The sequence below is a fragment of the Notamacropus eugenii genome, chromosome 1 (assembly GCF_028372415.1).
Source record: "Notamacropus eugenii isolate mMacEug1 chromosome 1, mMacEug1.pri_v2, whole genome shotgun sequence".
Classification (NCBI taxonomy): domain Eukaryota; kingdom Metazoa; phylum Chordata; class Mammalia; order Diprotodontia; family Macropodidae; genus Notamacropus; species Notamacropus eugenii.
In genome coordinates this window covers 128,778,253-128,793,831 of record NC_092872.1, presented here as the reverse complement: position 1 = coordinate 128,793,831, position 15,579 = coordinate 128,778,253, and the positions used below count along the sequence as shown (strand labels likewise).

General features: G+C 41.2%; 1 protein-coding gene across 6 annotated transcripts in view; it reads left to right on the top strand.

Annotated features, from left to right (window-relative positions):
• The first annotated feature begins 4,402 nt into the window (after positions 1 to 4,402).
• MEGF11 (multiple EGF like domains 11) overlaps positions 4,403 to 15,579 on the top strand; it is a 475,650-nt gene continuing 464,473 nt past the window's right edge. For 2 of the 6 annotated variants that reach the window (XM_072614460.1, XM_072614466.1), the window contains exon 1: positions 4,403 to 4,566. The gene's annotated coding sequence lies outside the window, so the exon portion shown is untranslated. The remainder of the gene's footprint in view (positions 4,567 to 15,579) is intronic. The other 4 variants (XM_072614458.1, XM_072614449.1, XM_072614439.1 and 1 more) reach the window with 3 other exon arrangements.

Here is a 15,579-nt window from a genome sequence, read left to right as displayed (position 1 = left end):
TTCCCATGAAATCACAAGTCCAGTCCTCCCTATTTCCATTTCCTATATCTACCAGTTCAGTAACTTTGTCAAAAATGGAAATGAGGATAGTCTGGCATGGCCTGTTATTGATAAGCCAAGATGGCTTTTTGCAAACCCCACTTACTTCTCTAGATCATCACTAGCCATTCCTTTAATAATACATTCTAGACTTTTACCAAGACTATCAACTCACGATTAATCAATTCAATTAGCCCCCTGTCCCCCATTTATTAAACACATCTATGTTTAGGGTATTATGTTGGGTCACAGAGACACAAAGCTAAAAAAAATAATTGCTGTTCTCTGAGGGATACAGTATATAAACATGTAAGTAAAAACATCACTAATGATGCTTCAGGAATCATCTCAGTCATTTCTTTCAGCACCCTGGGTTGCAATTCATCTGGGTCTAGTGACTTGAATTCATTAAGGGCAGTTTAGATCTTTGCTTACAATCTCCCCATTTATTTGAATTTCCCTATTAGTCATTTTTGGTCTGTCTTTTCCAACAGATAAATTGTTCTCCATGGTAGAAAAAGCAAGAGAATAAGAATTAATTATTTTTTCCTTCTTTCAGTCTTCCATGAACATTATTCTGCCCACTCAAACGGACTCTATCCCCTCTTTGATCTTCCTCTTTTCTCAGTAGGTTTTCACCTTCTCTACTCCCCATTCGCTTATCTTTAACATTTTTCCACCAATCTTGAGTTTTAGCATTTTGAGTTTCAGCAATCCTGCCATTATTTTTATAGGGCTGTGCTATGCTTTTGTTTTCCTACTCTGTGACCTGCCCTCATTTCACTCTTCTTTATATGTCTCTTTTAAAATACAAGTTTGTTTATGAGTTTTCAGTACATCTATGTTGGTCTCTTTAGATGTTTCCTTTTCTTCCTCACTGGAATTTTTTTTGTGCCTTCAAAATTCCATTCTTGACAGTTTCCCATCCTTTCTAATGGCTCCCTATTATCTCTAAGATCAAATAAAAAAACCCCATTCTCTTTGACTTTTAAAAGCCTTTATAACCTGGTCACTTCTTACCTTTCCAATGTCCTTACATTTTACTGTCCTTACCAGGTACTCTGCCATCCAGTAATACTGGCCTCCTTGCTGCTTGAACAAGACACTCCATCTTTTAACTAAGCATTTTTCCTGGCTGTCCTCCATTCCTGGAACTTTCTCCCTCCTCATCTCTGTCTCTTAGTTCACTGTCTTCTGAAGCCTTAGTTCAAGTTCCCCCTTCTGCAAGAAGCCCTTTCCAATCCCCTTTAATGTTAATGTCTTTCTCTTGAGTTTACTTCTACTTTATCCTGTATATACCTTGTTTGTCCACAGTTTGAAAATTGCCTCCCCATAAGACTATGAACTCCTTGAGAGCAGGGACTATTTTTTTTTGCCTGTCTTTGTATCCCAGTTCTTAGTATAGTGACTGGCACATAGTAGGCATTTAATAAATGCTAGCTTATTAGTTCCTGAGCTCTCTTCTCCTGTAGAATGGGACTCTCAATTATCTTTTTTCTAAACTCTCTAATAGGTTCTCACAAAATCTAAGGTGTATAACAGACAATTTTCCTCTTATTTATTACAAATTCCAAGATTGAGGGGGTTACTTCTCCCATCACTTCCATCAGGTTCTCATTGTTTCTACTTCAGCCACTAATTCCTTCTTATTGTTGATTCAGATCCAGAAACAGTTTCCCTCTTTGCTTTCTCTACCTTTTAAAGGATGAAATTGTCATTAAGGAAAATGAGAAAACCATTAGCTTCTCTGCTTTTGTCAGAGAAAGCCCTAGATGTCCACATAAATGAGATTCCCTCATCATTATTGTGTCATGCCTCTTTGTTAGTTTGTGATCTACTTCCCAAACTCATCATCTATTTCCTTTTTCTGTCCAGGTGGTCTACAGTCTACACCAATGTCAATATTGCTTCTGTTACTTATTTCATTGTTTTTCACTCAAATGTTTTCTACCATATTTCTACTCCTTTGGTACCAGGATTTTGTCACATAAATAATAACAATAATAGTCAACATATATCTATATCTATCCATATCCATATATTTATATATGTAAGTATTTATGTATGTATCTATCTGCTCCTATTATATGCCAGTCTTTCTGGCATTCAATATACTTTATGAATACATGAGTATGTCTCCTTTTTGTAAATGTCAGTCTGTCTTGTCTCCTTTGCCTCTTCTGTTCCTTTTGAATAAACCATGCATCTCCAGAGACATATTCTAGTCATGGGTCCCATCTTACCACATCTCAGCTATACCCATGAGGTCAAATTTGCTTCCTTGTGTGAGGATATCTATTTCGATTTGTTCGTTACTCATGCTTTTTGCTTTTGTGTGTAGGCATTTGACACTATGAACTTTATTGCTGGCTCCTTTCTTGGATTTCGTGTTGCTTCTGCTATTTTTTCTTTTTATGTTGTAACTACTTTTTATAGTAACTAGTTTGGTGGATAGGCATAGCTTTCTTCCTCCTTTTTCCTTTCCAAAGCTGGGGCTTTGGGCTTTAAATACAGTGCTCTATCCATTTTACCAGCCTGGTCTTTGAAATCCTAGTCTAGCTTTCTTTCTACAATATCATAATGATATGGAAAATAGTTCAGAATTAAAGACTAGACACAGTTCCTGGTCTTACTGGGATGAAAGAAATTTGCAGAGTGGAAAGAGCCCAGAGAGGTGGTTCATTTATTTGACTGAAATATCCATGAGATGGGACTCAACCAGGATATCATTTTATTATTTTGAAACTTTCACAATACCATAGTCTTACTGGAAGGAATTAGTGCTATTTAGAATTCTAGATTGTTCCCAAGAGGAGAGGTGTGTAACTTAAGGCCTTTGGGCTGTAAGCAGCCCAAAGTCCCTTAGTATGACCAGAGTCAGATTAAAATAAAATTAGGACAAGTTTAACAGAATGAATAAAAATAGAACTCTCCATAGATAATGTTAATTTATGGTTTTCTAAGTCAATATGCAGCCCACAGTGATTTGAGTTTGACACCACTGTAAAAGGATGAGGGCCTATTTTGGAGGTGAAGGAAGTCTACTTTCCTCCGCTCTATGTGTACCATCTGGGGCTCTGTTTCCATCCTGGAGAATGAAGGGCATAGCAGCATGGGACAGATGGCAACCTTGGACTTCACAAACTTTTAAAGGCCAGTGATGATTATAATGCATGACTTTTTCTTTCTCTATATTTCTGTTGCCTGTACATTTATTTCCTGCTTGGACACTTCTTTGGGGGTAGTAGGGGTGTAAGAGAGAGGGAAGTGATCTGGGGTCCTTCTCAGGTAGTACCCAGAGGGAGATTTTATATGGATTCTAGGTGGACTTCAGAAGACTTAATATTTAGGCACAGAAACTGTTTCCAAAACCCTCAGAATGAACTGGAGGTTTTATTTGCAAATAATTCTGGCTGCTAGTGTGGAAAGTGCTATTATTCCCAAAAAAACTTGGTCCTTCAAGTTTTTTATTTTATTTTTTTTCTTAATCCAAGAGAAAAGGGAAAGCTAACCAAGAAGACTGCATCATGCAGCTATTCATGTTTCTGCAACGTACTACCTCTTCTTTCTGTCATTCCTGTTCTCTAGTAGGTGGTAGGGAACGGAGAGGTCTGCCTAATTCTTAGTTGGGTTCTACTGCTTTTTTTCTAGGACTGACACTGAAATTAGGGGGTGGAAGTAGATGATCCCAAGGCCCTTTCAAATCTTCATTTTTTTTTTAACAGGAGTGGGGGGAGGGGGGAGGAGGCAGAGAGACATTGGTGCAGAGGCAAAAGAAAGAAGGCTTAAGTTGACGCCTGGGTGGGGGAGGGGAAAGAAATAACAGAGAAAAAAGAGAGTTATAGATGAGGAAAACAAGGCTTCTCTGTCCCCTGTCCCATTCGTGGACCTTCTGGCTTTGACACCAGTCTTCCTAGCGTGTTCATGACGTCCTGCCCTTTTCCCTTCTATTTTCTGGTCCCTCTTTCTCGTCCTCAGCCCTGATCCACATTAAAGTCCCTCGTGTTCTCCAGTTTGCGGCGGCTCAGGTGCGGGGCTTTCGCGGGGCTCACTGGGGTTCTCCCTCCCTCCCCTTCCCACGTGCGGTCCGCCCCGCCCCTCGGCCAGACCAGCCAGCGGCGCTGAGGACACCCGCAACTCCAGACCGTGAGAGGCGGGCAGAGGGTGGGAGGGAGGAAGAGGGATGGAGAAAAAGGGAGAGACGGAGGGAAAGGAACAGATATGAGAGACGGGGAGCGAGAAGCGTAGAGAAGGAAGGGCAGAGAGAATCGAGAAGGGAGAGGAAAAGAGGAAGAAAGGAAGGAAAAAGAGGAGAGGGAGGGGGAGAGGGAGGGACGGAGGGACGAGGGAAGGGGTGGGGGCTTGTTCGGCAGCAGCGCTGACAGCTGCAGCCGCTGCCGCGCCTCCAGCCTCCAGCCTCCAGCTCGCAGGGCCGGTGGCAGGCAGTCCGCGCTCCCCGCTCCGGAAACTAGGCTTCGGGGCTCGCCTCATTTCGCGGCCGCTGCTCCCTGACTCCGGAGAAGACAGGTAAGTGAGGGGGAGCGGGGACAGGCGGCTCAGGAAGAAAGGGTCCCCGGGGCTTGGTCCCAGACTAACTTTGCCCTGCACCCCTGCCTCCTACTCGTGCCCTTGCCGCCTCTCTCAGGTTCATCCCGCGATCCAGGATGCGGCACTCGAGTTTTGCGGATAGGGTTGGGGATTGAATCCAGAACCCGGGGAGGAGCCTGGGGGTCCGGCTGGGGTCTAGGGGCGCCAAGGTGAGTCAACAAGGCAGAGAGCAAGGCTGAGAACCCCCACCAGACTCGGGGCGTCCCCGCAGCCGCGTGAGTGTGGTTGAGGTTTCCTTCCACGTGGGGGAGAGGAACAGAGGGAGAGAACCCTGGCAGCACCGCGGCTCCGTGGTGCCCTGTGGGCAGCACGGCTGCTAGGGTGCCCCCGGAGGCTGGGCGCGCAGCTGACGCGGGTCCGCAGGCGATGTCAGGAGCCACCTCCCCGGGGGTTCCTGAAACACAGCACCTTACTCATTTCTGATCCCGAGAGCCCTTTCCATGGCTTCATTTCTGCAGGAGGGAAACGGAAAAATACCCTCCCCTCTTACCCCCTCTCCTTACTGCCGGCTTTCCTTCTCTCCTGCCTTGACCCACACCCCGATTCCTAAACCCTTTCAGAACGGGGACCCGGGGCTGAGCGGGTTTGCTCGGAGCAATGGCTCGGGCAGGGAACTGAGGCATGAGCATCATCTGTCCCCAACGAAAATGGCTTTCTGGGGCTGGGTTGAGAATAGTCTGTCTGTGGATCGGCAGAGAGGATCCTGAGTTCCCAACTTTTCCCCTCTGTAGTGGGGGGTGTTACTTGGAAGGAGGTGAAAGGGTAATAACCTTTCTAAGTGTTCCAAAACGAAGCCGGCTTTCCAAATGTAATTTGTTTATTTGTTTTGCAATGATAACCCAGAAAGTGATGGGTGATTAAAAAAAAATTCTTTTTGACCCTAGCAACTCGTGAAGACTGCCTAGTGAGGCGCAGAGAGGTTGCGATCTTTTGCTGAGAGAAGGGAGCTCGCCATACAGAAGACCATAGAGAGTTGAAGTATTGAAGTAATACCGATTTTAAACCCAGAATGTTTCTAATAGGGACAAACGCGGGTCTGTGTTTGAGACTCAGGCATCTCTGTGGTGTCTCTGAGAGCAAAGAGCTGGCAAGCTATGTGTGGGCTCTCCCGCAGCCCCGGGCTGCCCTGGCTTCTGCCGTTTAACAGGGTATCTCAGCTCCATGGATCAGTGTCCGGAGACATTCCCCATAGCCCTCTAGAAATCTCTCTGGAGGCCCAAATGCCCCTCCCCCCCAACCCCTTCATGTTTCCTTTTCGAAAGGCTAGAGTCTCTGAGTGGTTAAGCGCCCGCATGGTCCCAGGGGTGACAAGAGAGAACAGTAATCTGTGAGCTGGGTTTGTTTTGGATCTTGGTGATTTTTTTTGGAGGGGGGGTAGGGGGGACACCTGAGACTAGAAAAGCAGGGACGGAGACCATTCTCTCCTAGTGGGAATCTGTGACCCCTGGGAAGGAAAAGCAGAGGTTGCTGGAGGGGGTTGGGTGGGCAGAAAGGTGGGCTGGGAAGCTGCTTGCCGGTTGGGTGGGATTGATGTGGGAAAAGGCTCAAAAACTATTTTCTTCGAGGAATGAATGAATCTTGTGCAGGAGAAGGGCTAAAAAAGCTCAGGCTTTGGGAGCTCAGGTCTGACTTTATTACAGGAGAGTTTGAACTCTGGCTTTCTTTGTTCTGAAGGAGGTCTCAGTGAATAGAAGGCAGGTGGGTTTCGCTTAGGTCTTCATAGTTTAATCAAACTCAGGTTAATGGGGATAACAGCTGAGAGCTTTGTGAAGAGGTCACTCAACTATACTCCCCAAGAATTGAGAAAGGGATCTCCTGAGGCACTGGACCTTGTCACACGTTAATCAACAAATATTCTGGGGAAATCAGTTTGGATATATTCGGCATTATGTAAACATGTAAAAAAAGTTTTAAAAAGTGTCTTTTAAGTGAATATACATGAAAAATTTTAAACGGAAATAGAGTTGTTAACTTTTGACGAAGACTGAGTCTGTGTGAGGCTAGAATTGCACTTGATTTAGATGAAGATGGGTTGGGGGGTTCAAGCAGTGCTATTTCTTTGACAGATGCTGCCCTGGGAATCCAGAGAATGAAATATAAACTTGGAATGAAAGGTCTTAAGTTTGAATTCTGATTATGTCACTTACTATCTCCATGGCTTTGGCTAGGTCAGAACCTCTCTAAGCCTTCTTTTACTCATCAGTGATGGGAATCATGGGGCTGCTAAGTGGCACAGTGGATAGAGCACCGAGCCTGAGTTCAAATCTGACCTCAGACACTAGCTTTGTGATCCTGAGTACCTCACTTAACCTTGTTTGCCTCAATTTCCTCATCTGTTAAATGAACTAGAGAAGGAAATGGCAAACCACTCCAATATCTTCACCAAAAAAACACCAACATGGGGTCATGGAGAGTTAGACAGGATGGAAAAGACTGAACAACTGCAACAAACAAGGTGATACTGCTCTCATCAACTGGTTGCTGGTGAAGGGATCTGTGAACTCTGAAGTACTATAGAAATGTTAACTATTTTGGTGATTCAAGAATCATTCCTGACCTAAACAAAATACTGATTCAGCTCCTTTGAAATACCAGCGATAGGCTAGCATAATAGAGATACCTATCAGGTAGTCCTTGCCTTTGAGGAGTTTTCAGCTCTAAAACTTATGAATTAGTAGAAAGGGTAAGGACTGCTTTATGTTGTAGTTAAATGCTACCCCTAAGTAGTATAGGACTTCAGAGGAGGGGATGGAGAAAAGCTTGCTGAAAGAGATGGGGACTTGAGCTAAGCTTTGAAGGAGGAAGAAGAGAAGTTTGAGGGCATTCTAAGTACTGTTAATTACATGAGCAAAGATCCAGAGGTGGGAAAGCTCAAGATATGTGTCTTAAGAGACAAGGTGTAGACCATAATCTGGGACTTGTAAGGAAAGAGCTAGGCTGATGGGTAGAAGCTGGAACCATTTAATATAAGGCTCAGGCTGGGACTTATGCTCCAAGCTTACCATCAAAGAACCCTTGGCTAGATTCTAAGGTAGAGTGGGCAAATATGCATACTGAATTTTATTGATTAGATGCTATTGATTTAAAGTGGACTGTTTTTTGCTTTGCAACCTTTTGACTACTTCCTTGTTCTTCCTCAACAGCAAACATTTATGGAGTACCTACTGTATGCAGGGAACAGTCAAGGATGCTCAGACACCCACACAATGTGGCCTAGATCATAGTTCTAGAACTAGAAGTGATTGCAGAGGCTACTTGGTTCAACCTAGCCATGTTATAGATGGTGACATTTAAGCTCAAGGAGGCTTAGGGGATGGAATCAAAGTCACACATATAGTAAGAATCAGGGGCAGGATTTGGAGGCAGGTCACTTGACTCCAGAGCCATCGTGCTTTTTCTATGGTCCCAAGCTCTCCTTCTTGGATGTAATTGTTCCTGACATTTTTATAGCTCTTTAAGTCTTACAAAGTGCTTTATATACCTTATTATCTCACTTGATCCTCACAGCAGCTTTCTGAGATAGGTGTTTTCAGTATTATCTCCATTTTAGAGAAGTAGAGGCTCAGAGAGGTTATTATGATTTGCTCACAGTCACAAAGCTAGTCAGTGTGAGAGGAAGGATTCCAGCCTGAGTCCAGTGCTTTTACCCTTAAGCAAAGATGTCGCTGGTAAGTCCAATCTCTTTATGCCTAGTTTTGATGAAAAGCTTGATGGTAAAAGCTGTTGGCTGAGATGAAGTTTGGGGAATATCTGTATGTTTAATTGATCCGGTCTTCTTGTTGCTATGGATAAGGAAGAGAAAGTTGTATTTATGACTTTCCACCAGGGACTCTCACATTGTTTGGCAAACAGTACCTCTGGCAGAGTAGGAAGGGAGCTGTGGTAACAGTAATAATAATATAATATTATATGCCTAATGCAAGGTGCTGGGTAGTTCCTGCTCTCACAGCTGCATTTTTGAAGCCCATAGCCTCATTATTTTTTAGACTGGACCTGAGATGTCAGTGGTGTAAGTAACTTGCAGGGATGAAACACCCTTCATCAAGGTAGAGCCTCACCTGCTGTTCATCTTAGAGTTTCTTGGGTCAACGATCAGTTAAATGAATTGCGTGAGGTCATTCAGCCTCGTTGTGTTAAGAAGTAAGGCTTGAAAGCAAATCTTTCAGACTTCCAGTCCACCTCCCTATCCATTACCCGAACTACCTCTCATGGGATTTTACAGGTGGGTAAACTGAGTTCAAGACAGATCACACAACTCAAAAAATTGAATGGCAAGCAAAGGCTGGCATTTCTAGGGGTCCCCTGGTTCTGATTCAAATTAACCAACCATTGCTATCTGATATGTAAAAGGCTTAAAGGCACAGAGAAGCTGACTGTCTTTCTTGAGAGCATTCAGCTCTCCATTAGCAGAGTTCAGAACTACAATTATAATTTAGAGATGAATCTCTCAGTCCCCCTCACCCCAGGAGGCCCTGAAATTAAAAGAGTATTTTATCTTCATCATCAACAAAGGAAGAGGATGTGTTGCAACATAATTAGGGAATAAATAGGTGCCATTTGTTGGATGTGGGTTTCATGCCCTATGGCTCAGTGGGGGTTTATTATAGCAATATTATAATTGAAAAGGTGTCATCTACTCTGAAAGTGATTCATGAAACTTTCACCGGCTGGGTGGTCATTGTCCAAAAGGCATGTCTTTTCATTAGAGGAAGAAACAGAGCCAGAGAGGTAGCTGCTTCTACTCATGGGGTAGTCTGCTTTATTTGAAGGTTACTATGTGACAGCTTTCCTTAGAGAAGCAAGGACAAATTATGCAGAAATGAACACATTGTAATTGGATCAAGTCCGTGCTATTCATTGAAAGGTTGTTTTGTTAACAATTTCAGTTTTGGAGTTTTTAAGGATTTAAACATGTTTGAAAATGCCATCTCACCTATAATAGGAGAAAGCTAGAGTTTGTATCTTAACTGACTTAGTTTAGTAAAATGTAACAACACAGTTTATCCCTGAAGTGTTAATTAGACCCAAAAGGAAGAAAACCATAAAAGAGTTGCTCTCCTAAATGTTGGCATTTTTCATTTGAATTCTATTTATTGATTATTTTACAGTTGAGAAGCAACAAAAAAAAATCCATGTTTTTATAGCAAATAAAGCCTGCTGCAGTAATTATGCACATTCCACATAGATCTCTGTTCCTGGAGCAGGAAGTTGATTTTCAGTCTGACCGGAAAATATTTTGAGTGAATCATGACCTAAGGAAGACAAAACCTTCACCTTGTGGTCAGCTTGAGACCTAGAGGAGAAACAAGAAGACAGGCACTAATCACTCAATAAGCATTTATTAAGTACCTACTATATGCATTGTGCTAGCCAGTGGGGATATAAAGACAAAAATGAAACAGTCCATGGCCTCAAGGACCTTACGCTCTATGCCAGGCCTTCACAGCCTGCCACACACCAAAAGATTTCCAGTGGCCAGTGAAAAATGTAGAGGGCCTCAGGCTGTACAGGCCTGTTCTATGCCAAAATGATGTCAGAGCTTCCAAAGCCAAGTAGAGGATCAATCAATGGATATTTAAGTTCTTTCTATGAACCTAGTGCCACAAGCCAGGCAACAAGTTATATTGGAAAATAACTTGGATTTGAAGTCAAAGGACCTGAATTTGAAGCTTATTTACTAATGTGTGACCTTAGGTGAGTCACCTTATTTCTCTGAGTCTGTTTCCTCATCTGTAAAATAAAGAGATTAGAGTATGTGATCTCTAATATGTCTTACAGCTCTTGAGCCTATGGATCACAGTGTTGGGTACTATGGGAGAAAGATAGCAGGGCCCTTGAGGACAGGGGCTTAATCTTTGATTTCTGTGTCTCCCAGCTTGATGGCTAAATATGGATTAAGGCTTAATAGACTTCTTTTGTTGGTTAGTTGACATGAGTATTAGAAAGCATCATCTTTACCCTCAAAGAGTTTGTCATTCTCTTATGGAAATATGACCCAGACATATGAATCAATGAGAGAATAATTTTAGCATGTGATTAACTGTAAAATTGTGGGGTACAGTAAGTGCTGAAGGCTTTTAAATGAAAGATCATTGAGGACTAGAGTAGTCAGGGAAGACTTGAATCATAGATTTAAACCTGGAAGGGACCTTAGAGGTCTCCTAGTCTAATCTGCTCTTTTTGCAGATGAGGAAAGCATGGTTGCTGACCTGCCCCAAATCACCAAGGTAGTAAAGGAGTAGCCCTAGGATTTGAACTCAGATACTCTGATTCCAAAATCAGAGCTCTTTGTGTTCCTTCATCATGCCTTCCTTAATAGAGAATATGGGACTTGAGCCTGGCTTCAGTGAGTGATTTCTCTTAGTCCTGGTCAGTGAACAGAACTGAGACTCAGTGTGGTAACATGAAAAGAGCCCTGTTATATAAGAAGTTATATGACCTGGGTTCAAACCCTGTTTGTAACACTCATGAGCTGGGTGCTATTGGACATGTTATTTAACTTCTCTGGGCTATAGTATTCTCATTTACAAAATGAGAGAGTTAGAGAGTTGGTCTTAATGTTCTCTAAGGGTCCTTCTAGGTTTGTAATTCTATAATTTTGGCATTTATGATTTGTCATTTTGATTTACTAATGACATGATTCTGGCCAATTCACTTTGTTGTTGTTCATGCATATCTGACTCTTTATGGCCCCATTTGGGGTTTTCTTGGTAAAGATATGGGAGTGGTTGGCCATTTCCTTCTCCAGCTGATTTTACAGTTGAGGATACTGAGGCAAACAGGATTAAGTGACTTGCCCAGAGTCACACAGCTAGTAAGCATTTGAGGTTGGATTTGAACTTAGATCTTCTTGGATCCAAAGCCAGTACTTTATGTACTGAACCATCTAGCAGCCTCTTTTTCCTTGCTTTTATTTGCTCAAATGTAAAATGGGTTTTTTAGGTGCAGATTGGATCATATTTACTTCTGTGTTTACGTACATTATTATGTTGATTGATGTCAGTCAAAATGTTCTAATGATTATGAATGATGGGCCCAAGTACCAGGGAGTATGTTTTTGGGGATAGGCTAGAACAGCTGTTTATCTCATCTCAAATTCTTGCCCAGTGTTTCTATTTGGATGTGCTTCACTCACCCCAAATTAATTATCTCTTTCACATTTATAAGTCACTTAACCCTGTTTGTCTCAGTTTCCTCATCTGTGAAATCAGCTGGAGAAGATGGCATTATTTGTCTCCTAGTCCCCTGTGCTCAAGCCGTTTTTCTCTTCCCTTCTTATTCTTTCTTTACCCCAGTCTAATTATCCACTGAGTTCTATCGGTCTTTCTTTCATGATGCTTGTAGCATGATGGTGTTCCTACCTCCATTGATACCATCCTAGTTTCGACCCCGCTGCCTCACAGCTGGACCATTGCAATTGCTTTTGAATTAGTTTCCCTGTCTCCTGTCTCTCCCCCTCCAATTTATCTTGCACATTGCTACCAGACAGTATTGATATTTGCAAATATCTGTGATTTATCCAGTATAATGCTTGTCCAGATTTCTTACCAAATCCTCCAAAGAAGATTTGCCTAAGGGCATGGAAGTCCTTCTTTTGTGTCTTGGAGGTGGCAATGCTCTGCTGAAATCATCACTCACTTTCATTTCATGACTGGCTTACCTCTTCTAGTCATGCAGTCTCAATGGTAGCTTTTTTACATGACTTTGTGCAAATGTTAGCATTGCTAATGCACTAGAGACATCCTGCTTAATGGCACTGTTTCTTTCCATTCACTTTGGGTTGTTTCAATGTTCTTTCTACATATGATAAGACATACCTTTTTTCCCCCCAATTTTTAAAACATTTTTATTTAAGGTTTTGAGTTTCAAATTCTGTCCCTTTTTCCCTCCTGCCTCCCCCCGGCATGCAATCAGATATAGGTCATACATGTGCAATTATGTAAGACATTTCCATATTAGCCATTTTGTATAAGAAGACTCAGATAAAAGAAAAAAAAAGAAAGAAAGAAAATGAAAAATAGCATGCTTCAGTCTATGTTCAGTTGACATCAGTTCTTTCTCTGGGTATGGATAGTATGCTTCATCATTAGTCCTTTGGGATTGTCTTGGATCATCGTGTGCTGATAACTCTTTCTTCTTAGCAGAGAGACAGGGACTATAAGGGCAGGATGTTGAATTCATTGTTATATGCATTTGTTTTTGCTGAAATCTTTTTTTAATTACAAGGGAGAATTCAGTTTCTGTGTGTGTTGTGTGTGTTGTGTGTGTGTGTGTGTGTGTGTGTGTCAGGGGGCAGAAATGACTATAAAGTGAAAACAAACATCATCAATAAAATTTATTCTAAAAATAGAATCGATATTCTTTTGAGGTCTTTTTTTCTTTTAACATCACTGTCATTTCCTGATGATTTCTTCCTGCTACCCCTCCCCAATCAATAGAACCCTTTTTTGTAGTAAAAAAAAAAAGCCCAATTAAAACAGACTAACACATTGTACATCTGGTAATTTTGCACATGTTGTCTACCACCTCCTTGATGAGAGGAAGAAGACATGCTTCACTGTCAGCCCTCTTCACCCATGATTAGCCACTGCCTTGATTGGATTCTGATGGTTTTCAGTGGTGCTTTCCTTTACATTATTTTATTCATTGTGTAAATTGTTCTTCTGCCTCTATTTATTTTACTCTGCGTCAGTTCATACAAGTCTTCTCAAGTTTCTCTGATTCTTTCATTTGTCATTTCTTATGGTACAGTAGTAATTATATAACATTTACATATCACAGTTTATCAGCGTTAAGTCTGGTCATGCCATTGTATTCTATGAACTGAAGCCATATCACAACCCTCAGATGGTTTTTTTTTGGGGGACAGGGGTCCAGATCTGTTTTTTTTCCACTGAGATAGTAGTGATGCTACAGGAGTGGACAATTCAAAATCATTAAAAGTGCTGTAAGGTTTCCCAAATCCAACCCTACCCAATTCTGCTCAATTTTGGGTCTGATTCATTAGCTATATGTAATCTGATGGATTACCATGTGATTATTTGGCCAGTATTCATTTTTCATCCACTGTAGTTTTCCACGGTGGTTGGTTAGACCAGTCTCCTATATATTATTGTAGATTTCCCTGAGAATCCTTTTTTTGTGTATCTGGGGCTCCAGAAAGGTGAGGTTCTCCAAACGTTCCATTTTACAGATGACATTGTACTGATTGCAGCAAGCCTCAGAATGCTGGAAGGATTTCTTATTGATGGTGAGGTTCTCCAAATGTTCCTCTTTTCAGATGACATTGTACTAATTGCCACAAGCCTCAGAATGTTAGCAGATTAATCTGTGTCACGCACAGATTTTATGTCACTTTTTAGCTTAAATTACTTCATTGGCTCTGGATCCATATAGGAAAGACTACAATCTACATAATTTAACATTCAGAAACCTACAATCTAGGCCTAACCTGCCTTTCTCTCTTTATTTCTCACAACTTTTGAACACAATTTTCTATTTAGTATTTTATATTCCAACCTGTCAGATAAGTTGCTAGTCCTCTGGGCACCCTCTGATCTGGTAATACTAATATGTTTATGCAGATTCTCTGTTCCTGTTCTTAAAATGCTTTTTTATCTACCCTCAATCCTAGACTATGACTATCCTTTTAAAAATTATTATTTTTCCAACTAAGAAGCATTTATTTTCTCTCTCTAGCCCACTGGGAAAAAAAATCCTTGTAACAAATAAAAGTCAAGTAAAACAAATACCCGTATTGTCCATGACCAAAAATGTGTGTCTCATTCTGCTTATTTAGTGTATTATCTCTTCCAGGTAACATTTTAAAATATTGTTCCTCTCTTATGGATCTATTCACTCACTCTGTATCAGTTCATGTAAATTTTCCCAGGTTTCTCTGGAAATGTTCATTTCATCATTCATACTTTGTTCAATCATTTCCCAGTTAATGGGTACCCATTTAATTTCCATTTTTTTGTGGAGCTATTATATTAAAGAGAGAAACTTTCTCTTGAGTTGGAGTAAAGCTGTGGCTTGGCCAAAATGTTTTTTTAAAAATAAATTTAAAAAATTTTGAATATACAAAAATCTATTTTCTCTCCCTCCCACTCACCTTCCTCTCACCCCACAAAAGGAAAGAAAAATAAAATCCATGTAACAAATATGCATAGCCAAATATAGTAAATTCTCCATTGTCTACATCTCAATCTGTGTCCTGACAGAAGATCATCAGAAGGTGGGTAGCATGTTCATCATGAGTCGTGACTGGAATTATGATTGGTTACTGTTGATCAGATGTTTGAATTGTTCGTCTTTACAATGTTGTTATCTATAAATTGTTCTCCTGCGTCTGTTTACTTCATTCTGCATCAGTTCATGCAAGTCTTCCCATGTTCCTCTGCAACTATCCCCTTCATCATTTCTTACAGCACAATAGTATTCCATTGTATTCACATACCACACTTTGTTCAGCCGTTCCTCAGTTAATGGGTACTACCTTAGTTTCTAGTTCTTAAACACCATAAAGGAGCTTCTATCAATATTTTTGAACGTACTCATTCTTTCTTTGATCTCTTTGGAAATGTAAACCTAGTAAGGATATCACCGGGAAAAGGATATGAAGTGCATTAAGTTTTGGGGGGCATAGTTCCAAATTGCTTTCCAGAATGAGTAGGCTAGTTCACAACTTTGCCAAGAGTCTATTAATGTACCTGTTTTCCCATAGTCTCTCCAGGATTTGCCATTTCCCTTTTATTGTCAATTTTGCTAATCTGATGGGTGTAAGGTTTCACCTGAGAGTTGCTTTAATGTGTATTTTTCTAACTTTTAGTGATTTGAGCATTTTTTTTCCAGATGATTATTGATAACTTAGACTTCCTCTGAAAACTTCCTGACCTGGATTTTCTAAACTTCTTTATCTATTTTTCAAGG